Consider the following 10658-nt stretch of genomic DNA (forward strand, 5'->3'; position numbering starts at 1 on the left):
CACCTAATTGCTTGAGCTACCTCCGCTCCCTGCTTGTTGTATCTCTCATTGTGTTACCTCATGTTGTCTCCTCATTGTGTCATCTCCGGATGTCATCTTATTGTCATCTTGTTCTATCACCTTGCCACAACCCGTCACCCTATCTTTCTGATTTGAGACTGCTGTTTCCCTGTTTCCAGGTTTAAGATCTGGCTGGGTCTTTTCTTTACTTTATACCTCCTCCATGTCATGAAATATAATATACACTATACATATACAATATACATACACAATATAAAAGAGATGGGGTAGTGGAAAGATATTGGATGGACACTTAGCAAGTGTTTGTGACTTCTCCAGAAAAGGAAGTGGGGGTGGATGTGGTCTCCTCAACAGGTGAGTGATTTCCTTAACACCACTAAAATCCACCATAATGCTTTCAGTTTGTGCAGAGACCAAACAGGTTAATAAATAAGAGATATAATGGAGACTATTGTCCTTGCATTCTTTACCCATAAAGAGGACACTCTCCAGCTCTAAAGAGCGCTGCAGAGAGGGTCAGCAAAGATGCCAGAAGCCTTTATGATGATTCCCAGAAACTGTGCTTTCCTGATCTTCCTAGAAGATGCACTCTTCACAAACTTTTCCCCCAGTCCTATGGAGGTGCTGTCTTCAAATCTCCATCTTCTCTGCCTCTGCTAGGGATGGGTTGAAAAAATGTTCATGGCTATCTGTGTCCAGGGAAGGGAGAAACATGTCAGAGCCAGGACCCAGTGATCAGAATTCATCCATCACAAACCATGATCAATGCTCAACCTCCCAAACTTGAGGAAGAGAACTTCCAATTTCTTCTCCATGAGTAGCAGCCATTCAGGGACTGAACTCCAAGCCCACCTCCAGGGCAAGGAATGGGAATCAGCAGTCACTATGGAGCAAGATACTCACAATTTTTTACTGCTGTTTCTCAGCCACTTTCTCACACTCTTCCCTAGAGGGTATACATTGCAACCCTGGCCTCCAAAACCCCAGGACTGTTATTTCAGAAAGTTCCTTCTTGTCTACTAACAGTTTTAGAGGTAAAGTGAGTCCTCAAGTTCCCTACTATTAGGGGAACTCATTTTCCTGGAAATTCTCCTCAGTGATGGCATTTTATAGGAGAGAAATCAAATGCACACAGAAATTAAGTAGGTTACCCATGTTAAACACTTAATTCTATACAGGGTTCATTACCAATGACTATCTTATTCCAGGGTTTGTTCTCTTTCCACACATATTTTTCACACTAGCCAGGGGAACTAGAAAACAATGATGCCGAAAGACATAGCTAATGGCTAAGTAATGGTATTTGGTGTGGAGAATTTAGAATTAATATTAAGGTAATTAGGGCAGGTTGAAATTCAGGTATCTGAAAGATATACAAGTGAAATTGTTTAGTAGAGAGTTGATATCTATCTATCTATCTATCTATCTATGCATTTATTTTTAAGGTATATTTTGGATTATAGAAAATATACAAAGTATAAGGATTCCCATATACCCCTCCCCCTCCCTTTTTCACATCTTCGCCTATTAATACTATCCTACAATATTGTGGTACATTTGTGACAATTGATGAATAAATATTGAAGCATTGCTACTAACCAAGAACTATAGTTTACATATTTAAGTGCTTTACACTTAATTCCAATGCCCTACAAATGCTCCATTATCTACCTATTATTCCCCTCCCTCCCCCAGAACCTCTGGTGACCACTATCTTTATATAAATGTTACGTTACGTATTCTTCCATTACTACAATATTAATAAGTTTTACTTTGTCTGTGGTTGCATCTCGGCCCCCCCCCCTCCACCCCCCCTCCCCCCCCCGTTATGTTTGCTCATTCCTCAACCTTGAGGATTCTGGGCTATTGACGGCTTTCTGTCTCAGATTGAGAGTTGGATTTTAAAAAGTATACAATTCAATCAGGACTACAGAACTAGATTGGGAATCAGTACTTGTAAGTGATAGACTATATTATGAGATTGGATGAGATCACCCAAGGAAAACAGGTAGAGAGATTATGGAAGTGAGCCAACAGAAAATGTAGCCATATACCAACAATTGAAAAACTCAGAGACATAGAGAAGTATCCCTGAAGGGGCTCAAGAAGCATTTTCAAAGAATTGTGGGCTAAATCATTAAAGAGTAATGATATCCAAAAGGGTAAAGTTTCAGGAAAGAATGGGTTTTCTACCTTTTTCTTCTTCAGGTAACTGAACGCTGATTTTCCTCTAAGTAAGCATATCTTCTCCCTTTTCTGTATATATGATTCAGGTATTGTTGTCTTCCAAGTATGGAAATATGACTCCTGCTTAGACCATCAGAAAGTGTCTCTTCTGTTAAGTTGGAATGATTGAGACAGAGATGTGTAAGCAAATTAGATGTAAAGTCAGTAATTCTGTTTGCACTATTGAGGGAGGTCACTCTCCTTTTCCTAAATGAAGTTTTAGAGAATATAAACTCAGAACTCCTGCCTATAATCTTACCTTGGCAAGTTGAGAGAGCCTGACTAAAACACAAAGGAAGCTGAGTCAACAGATAAAAGAGGAAACCAGTTTGTATAAAAAAAATGTGAAGGCCAGAATTCAGTCATAACACACCTGTTTTACCTTCTTTCATTTTTTGAAGTGATTGCTTTTAAATATTTATTTACATAATTAATACTTACAAATTTACTACCCATCCCAAGAACAGAAAATATTACAAATAATTAAATCTATCTCAGAGAATCTTCTCTATCCTGTTGCCTTCCTAATCCTAAAAGTGACTAAGAACCTGATTTTTAAATGTGTAATTATCTTGTACTTAAAAAAATTAAATATAGTTATCACACTTTTTTTTAGTTTTGCCTATTTTTGACTTTAGCATACTGAATTCAGCTTTCTGGGAAAAGCTTTTTTTTTTTTTTTAGTCTACATTGGGTTACTAAGTTTTATATTGATTGTTCAAGGTAGCTATAGATTTATTTTCACTTATATATTGTATTTCATTTTGTGATTACTCAAGATTATTAATTCACTATCCTATCAATAATATTCTGATTATTATGAGCAGGATTACTAAAATATTTTTGAACATATCTCCTAAAAAAAGGCAATTGGTAGTTTGTAGGACGTACTGAAGTATCATTATTCAGCTTTACAAAATACTATCATAAATTTTCACAGGGTGCCTAGAAAATGTAATACTTCCATTTAACAAAAAAAAAAAAGGACTAGAATATTCATACAGAATGCTAATAATCTGTGCCTTATGAGTGAAGGATGAAGTAGAATGTTCTATTTTGTTGTTTTGTTTTCATCAGGAAAATGGATAAATTTGTAATCCAAAAAATAGCCCATGTTTATATTTTTAATATCAATTATTAAATATCAATTACTAGTCACTTGATCTGTGATTTGGAAAATTCTTTCTAAAATAAATTGGTCTCCTGTAAAGGAAAGAAAGTGCTTCTTTGATTTATAAATATCATTAAAACATTTGATCTAGAATGTTAGGTTTGAAGGCACGATTATGTTTTTATTAATAAGAATAATGTTTATTAAAATATTTGCATTTAACCTTACATATCAACATTCATACCCTTCTTTATTTCAGAACTTTTTGAGGTAAATATTTAAGAAGAACCTGCAAAGGTTAGGAGAGATATGATAATAAAGAATCTTAGAGTATTGCATGATATAATACATTTTAGATTCTTAAAATATAGCCTATGCTCCAAATCTTGACCAAGTTGAAAAACAATTTCTTGTTTAGAAAATGAAAATAGGAAGCATCATCTTTACTTTCTTACTGATTTGTTACATATCTGAAGAAATAGATGAATATCCAGTATCTGATATCTTCCATGTCAAACTCTGAATTCAGATGCTTCAACCTGCAAGATATTCCTTAAATTGTAGCACTTAGAAAGACGGCATAATTAAAGAGAAAGTCTCTTTATTCTGTTTCATACTTTAAAAACCTAATATGGTTTAACAGATGCTTAGAGGTTTATATGTACATGTCAAGCTTTTCTTTAGGACAGGGATTCTTAACCTTTTTTGTTCCTTGGACTACTTTGCCAGGCAGGTGAAAACCACAGACACCTTATTAAATCCACACTATACTGTGTATTATTTAATAAACATATCACACCCACACCAACACATCTTCACAAGAATAATGTTATTTTGAATTTCAATTCAAGCTCACAGACCCCTAGTTATAAATCCCTGCATAGGGTAGGATTTCTTGCAGTCATGAGCTATATTTAGATAACGAGAATGATGTATTTTTTTAGATCAGCGCTACCAAACTCTAAGCCATACTCATAGATTCCCTGGAACTCTAGCATCTGCATCTGGCCAATGAGGCAGGGAAGGAAACAATGAATTCCCTTAGCTGTACAATAAACTATGGGCAATGTATCCTTCCCACATGTTCTCTTCATCTCTAAGGCTGATGCAATGCTTTGATTATTCAGAGTGTTTGGTGCCAAAAGCCACTTTCATACTAACAAGCACTGTAATTTTTTAATTCCCCAGTGATATCTTCTGGCATCCAATAGTTTCTTGCCAAGAAGTTTTGAAGCTGAATCCTACTATTGATCTGCTGAATATGGCTTATATTAGCAACTCTGATTTTGCTAACATAGTAAATGTTAAATAGCAAAATATTCTCTGAAGATATTATATCAGCCACTTTCTGTCTCCAATGAGTTACCTGTGCAAGAACTGTGATCCAGTTCTCCTTCCATACTCTCCACCTAGGAGTTCATGCCAACTCTGCATTCATATATAACATCTTCCAGACACCACTCTACTCCCCTACCTGTCATTCAGAGCATGGCACAGGTCCATCTTCACATACAAAGACTTGTGTTCCCCTTTGAAGTTTTCATTGTTTATATAAATGGCACCTTTTTCATGTGTAGATATTGTTCCTCAAAAGTGAGTACCTAATACAAGATTTTTAATGGGAATTTTATGAAACTCAACTTCAGCCTTAACATTCAGTAAAAAGCATGTATCAGCTTAGACTAAAACATATGAAAGGCTGAAGAGCTGAAAGTCTACTCCAGAGTCATTTCTGACATCTCTGTTCTTCGGAGCCATAATTACATAATTATTATCATTTGTTATGCTATTCGGATTCATTGGTAATATGTGAATATTAACTTTCAAACATTAGTGAATTTTCTAAATGTAACTTGGAGAGACAATGACCTTATTTGTCCTATTTTTTTTCATTTTGGTTTTCTTTAGAATGTCAAATATTAACCAGGTTGGACATCCTGACAATATCAGAAACTATAATACTAACTTCTTTAAAGTTTGAACCCAGATATGACAGTCACAGAAAATCACTTCAAGAACAAGCATGAATAAAATGATAAAAATGAAGAATTATATTGCACATTTTTCCTTCCTTCCTTCAGTTTATTATTATTTATTTTACTAAACACCTCATTGCTAAAGAATGGAATCATTTCTTTTTTCATTACCTCAACTGACATAAAATTTGTCAGATAAATGTATGTCTCATTATTCTATAATATTTTTTGAGCAAATGTTTTCACTAAAGTGTACACACTAAATAAATCCTTTAAAGTATATGAAATTTATCTTATGGTTGTATTTTAACTTTTCATTCAGTTTGGAAAATTTTAGAGGACAATGTTCATTAGGTGTATTTCTCCAATGAGATGTGAAAAAGTTTTCTAGAATAGGACAGAAAAGAGGAAATGGGAGAAGAAAAATTAGGAAGTGTAATATAGGGACAAGTTAAAAAATGGCATATAATGGGTTTTCCTGATTAAAATATTGTAAAATTAGTAACTGAAATTGTCCATTTACTCTAAAAATCTATGTGATCTATACAAAACATGAATATTAATTCACTCCACCTAAAAAGAAAAAAATTAGCTCACTATGATCACACTAGTTTTGTTATTACAACTAAGAACTCTGAATGATAGTTCCAGTTATCAATGATAAGCATAAAAGAGAAAAGGGCTTAATTATAATTTGATATCAATACATTACTAATGGAAGAAAGACAAAAATAGGATATCCCTGGCTGTGTGGAAATAAGTAATAAGGAAAGAAAAGTTAGTAAAAGATTGCAAGAATGGGGGAAGTGGATGTGGCTTAACTGATAGAGCATCTGTCTACCATATGGAGGGTCCAGGGTTCAATACCCAGGGTCTCCTGGCCCATGTGGTTAGCTGGCCTATCAGCAGTGCTGCCACATGCAAGGAATGCCATGCTACACAGGGGTGCTCTCACATAAGGGAGCCCCATGTGCAAGGAACGTACCCCACAAGGAGAGTCACCCCACCTGCAAAAAGTGCAGCCCACCCAGGACGGGTGCTCCATACATGGAGAGCTGGTGCACCAAGATGGTGCAACAAAAAAGAGACACAGTTTCCCTGTGCTGTGGGATAATGCAAGCAGACGCAGAACACACAGTGAATGGACATAGAGAGCAGACAAGGGGAGCGGAGGAGGGAAGGGGAGAGAAATAAATAAAATAAATCTTTAAAAAACAAAAGATCCAGCAAGAGGGTGGAGACTTAAGTGAGTCATGCCTCACTGGCGTAATCCGATCAAAAGGACTGTCTCAAACCCAGAGGAATTAGTTCAAAAACATAATCTAAAAAAAAAAAAAAGATAGTAAGAATGGGAGATGTGCACATTACTTTAGTGAACTTTATAGATGACCTCCAGGAACTATTCACTCTTATTAAACAAAAAAGTTTTCAGTTATAAATCTGAGAACAGATACTAGACAGCCATGAAGGCCAATTCATGCCATCCTGTTCTGTCTTGCTCTAAATAAGCAAAAAGAAATTTTAAGGGTATGGAGTTTGGAAAGCACCATTTGAACAAAATGGATGTTTTTGCTAAAACAATATCACCCCAGAATTTTATCAATGAATTCATCCACATTGCCCAACATTCCTATACTTGTCTACCTTTTTGACTTTGGGGGGTATCCTAGTATTGGATTGTGCCTTTTAATCTTCTTTAACATCCTTAGTTTTTACTTTCATTTATTGAAATTTTAACCAGTTTAAATTATATCTGGTTACCAAAGTCTAAATCAAATCCAATCTTCTCTTTTTTTTCCCAAAATAATCTCCTAACTCTCTCCCATAGAGGAAATGTGTAGGTGCAGGCTTATCTTATAACCTGTCCCTGAAATATCACCATTAACTTTAAACACTTCAAATGAGAAGCCCTCCAATAACATAAACTTCTGCCAGGTTGGCATTTAACATGATGATGAACTTGCTACTTGTCCCTTCTGTGAACACTTACCAAATTCAATGGATGTGTCATGATGATGGGAACGAGTGTTGTTGGGGGTGGGGAGAGGGGGGGCGGGGGGGTGGGGTTGAATGGGACCTCACATATATATTTTTAATGTAATATTATTACAAAGTCAATAAAAAAAAAAAGAAACATTGTAGTATTTTGTTGACACCAGGGAAGGTTTAGGAGACATGGATTGTGGCAATCCTTCATTTTTAGAATACTATTCAGTAGCTCCATTTTTTTTTCAGGAAATGAACTGATTAAGGAGTCCATCAGATTAGTCTTCAGGAGACCATGTGAAGAAAACATTTAAGATGGACTTAAAACTTGCCTCCAATATCAAAGGGGTGATTTCTAATCAAGTACATTTTTTATATCTTTAAAAATTCATTTACTTAGAAGTTGAATCAAATGAAGTCCAGATAAACCAGGAAATCTATACTTCACTGAGATTTCTTGATGGACTCTATCACAGGAGGTTAAAACAATTGAGGAATTTCTGGAGAGAAAGGACTCTTTTCTGTTGTATGAATTTACATGGTTCTTCCCAGAAACACTGTGTTAAGCAAAACACCAAAGTCTACTGCAATACAATTCCTGAAAACTCTGTTGTGGAAGAAGCTATTCCTGTCATCTGAGAGAGAAGTGCATTAGATGCCAGCACTCTCTTTAATTTCTCCTCTAGAGAAGCAAATGTTTAATGTGTCTCTTTTTACTTCATTGCATAGTTGCAGTAATTCCTACAAAAGTTTACAATGCCTAAGGCAAGCTTTTAGCTTAACAACTATAAGGAAAATATTTCTACCAATTCTGTCCCCAAGGGCCACTAAGCTCAGGCAATCCAAGAGCAAAAGCAAACTGCGGTCACCCCTCCGGCTGAAGTGTGGCCCGGCGGGGGAGCGGCCGCGGCAGGCCAAGCCGCTGCCCCCATAATAGGGTGGCTGGTCGGACTCACCGCCACCCCTGAAGGAAGCTCGGCATGGGCGCAGAGTGCCCTCGGGTCTCCCCTTCTCGGCAGCCATGCTTCCGCGGCCGCCCCTCCTCCCGGATGGCGCCACACGATGCCTGTGGGGAGGCACCATTCTTCTTCTTTCTCCCTGCGCAGGCGCAGGGCGGAAAATTCCAGTCTGCCCTTTTCCCCTCCCCCGACAGCAGCAACAGCCAGGCGTGGGCGGGAAACTCAAGTCTGCCCTCCACCCCAGCAACAGCAGCCACCAATCCCTAAACCCTGCCCCTTCCCCCAGCAACAGCGACAGCCAATCCCTAACCACCACCCCTCCCCCATCCAGTACCACCCACTGACCTTTCGCTGGCAACCAATCAGAACAGGGCGTGGCTTCAACCAATCAGCCTTCCCCAGCCCCTATAAAACTGTTGCCTCTCCCTCAATAAAGTGGACTTGCGTGTTTACCTTGTCTCCGCGGTAGTTCTTCTGCCGTGCGCCCTCCAGTCCTGAGAGCCCCCGACAAGGGCCTGGCCTCCCTTGTCCCCAGTTCGTCGCCTGCTTCGCCGGGCGACCCCTTCATCGCCGGCTTCGCCGGGCGACCCCATCAGCCGAACCGCGCAACCCCTTGTGAGACCGATCCCTCGTCTGCTGCCGGACCGACCCCTCATCCCAAGCAGGACCGACCCCTCGTCCAAAGCTGGACCGACCCCTCATCCGCAGCCAGACCCCACCTCTACCGACCGAGCAAGCCACCGCAGCAAACCACTGGACCAAGTATTAAAACTGCAAATCACTCTGAATTGCGAGTGAGGAAACACCATTCCCTTCTTATAGTTTCTTTAAACCCATCTCTTCTAGTGAAGTGAAAGCCTTTGAAGTCAGTTAATGACACAGTTGGTGAAATATGTGTGGTAGATGTAAGAGCTGGTCCTACCATGTACCCGTGTGTGAATGTACTCATGTTTCTCATTATCCTCATTTTGCATTTTTTTTGTAAAAGGGAAAAAGTAATGATAATAATTTATTTCATTTAAAATAATTACTATTAAATTGTCCCATTTCTAATCTCATATATGATTTCACATCAGTGCAGACACTAGAGAGTTGAGAAAATAAGAAAACATGGCTTTAAAAAGAAGATAAAGATAAAGAAGATAGATATAAAAAGAAAGATTCCCTGGCTCAGAGAAAATGGGGAAAATATTTATTTGTTCTTACTCATCCTCTTTACATATGGAATTGAGACCATGAGAAGGAAATACTTCACTCAAGCCCATGCAGCTAAAAAGTAACAGAACTGAGCTTAGAATCCAAATCTGTTAATGGCAAGTCTAAAGCATTTTTTTTTCTTTTGAAACATGGTTCAGTAATATGATAAGTATCCTTGGCTTACTAAATAAGAACAGCTGTTAAATAAGCATAAAACTTCCCAGTCAAGCAGGGTGATAGTTGCTATGGGAAAATAAGGTGTAGGTGGAGGGTGTGGGTTGGACATTTTCACAAACATAGGTAGGTGGAATAGGATTCAGTAAGAATAGTAGAGAGTTAGCCATGAAACAAGGAAGAAGGATTCACGCCTAGGAAGATGTGCAAAGACTATGAGGCAGGATATGTTTTGATGTGTTAACAGGATAAAGAACCCATTGTGACTGGAGCAGAGAGAACAAGGTGAGAAATAGTCAGGAAAGTGACAGTGAGAGTGAGCCAGAACAGGTAAAGTCTTTCTAGTGAAATTACAAGAATTTCAGCAATGTTGTGATTTTATCTGATTTATGATTTACTTAAATCACATTACTTTAAGTTAATAATCAGATCTCTATTGTCTTCTTTCATATATTTAGAGGCACTTATCAAAATCATAACTTTTAAAATTCACAAAGTTTCTGAAAATTATTTGAATAGCTACACTACAGTAACTTCAGAAGGTCAACAGTTAAATTATCTAAGAGCTCATAAAATTGGAAAGAATTTCACCATGCCTACACAAGATCCACATAGAAAAAGAAATGGAAAACTCTTGCTGGGAAAATTTTGCTAAATTCTGTTCAGCAAACTTTTGTTGTAATGAAAAAGGTCAGTGAGATGACATTCAGAATTAGATTTTTCTTGTGCCAAATATTATGTTTTCTTTTCTCCTTGAAAATTATAATCAGAATACATAATGAGAAGTTGGATATTCAAATAGCAAAAGTGTTTGTATTTGAGTGTATGATGGATCAGATATGAACCTGTCATGATAGGCTGGCCACAACACCAATCTTTAATATTTCAAGTCTTTGATTCACAGATTCATGAAACAATTGAGGAATTACATTGGATTATAGTAGGCACATAGAGGATAGAGTTAAATGTTTCTTTTTTGGGGAATAAAGAATACTTAGGGCTAGTTAC

The sequence above is a fragment of the Dasypus novemcinctus genome, chromosome 10 (genome assembly GCF_030445035.2).
Source record: "Dasypus novemcinctus isolate mDasNov1 chromosome 10, mDasNov1.1.hap2, whole genome shotgun sequence".
NCBI classification, from domain to species: Eukaryota; Metazoa; Chordata; class Mammalia; order Cingulata; family Dasypodidae; genus Dasypus; species Dasypus novemcinctus.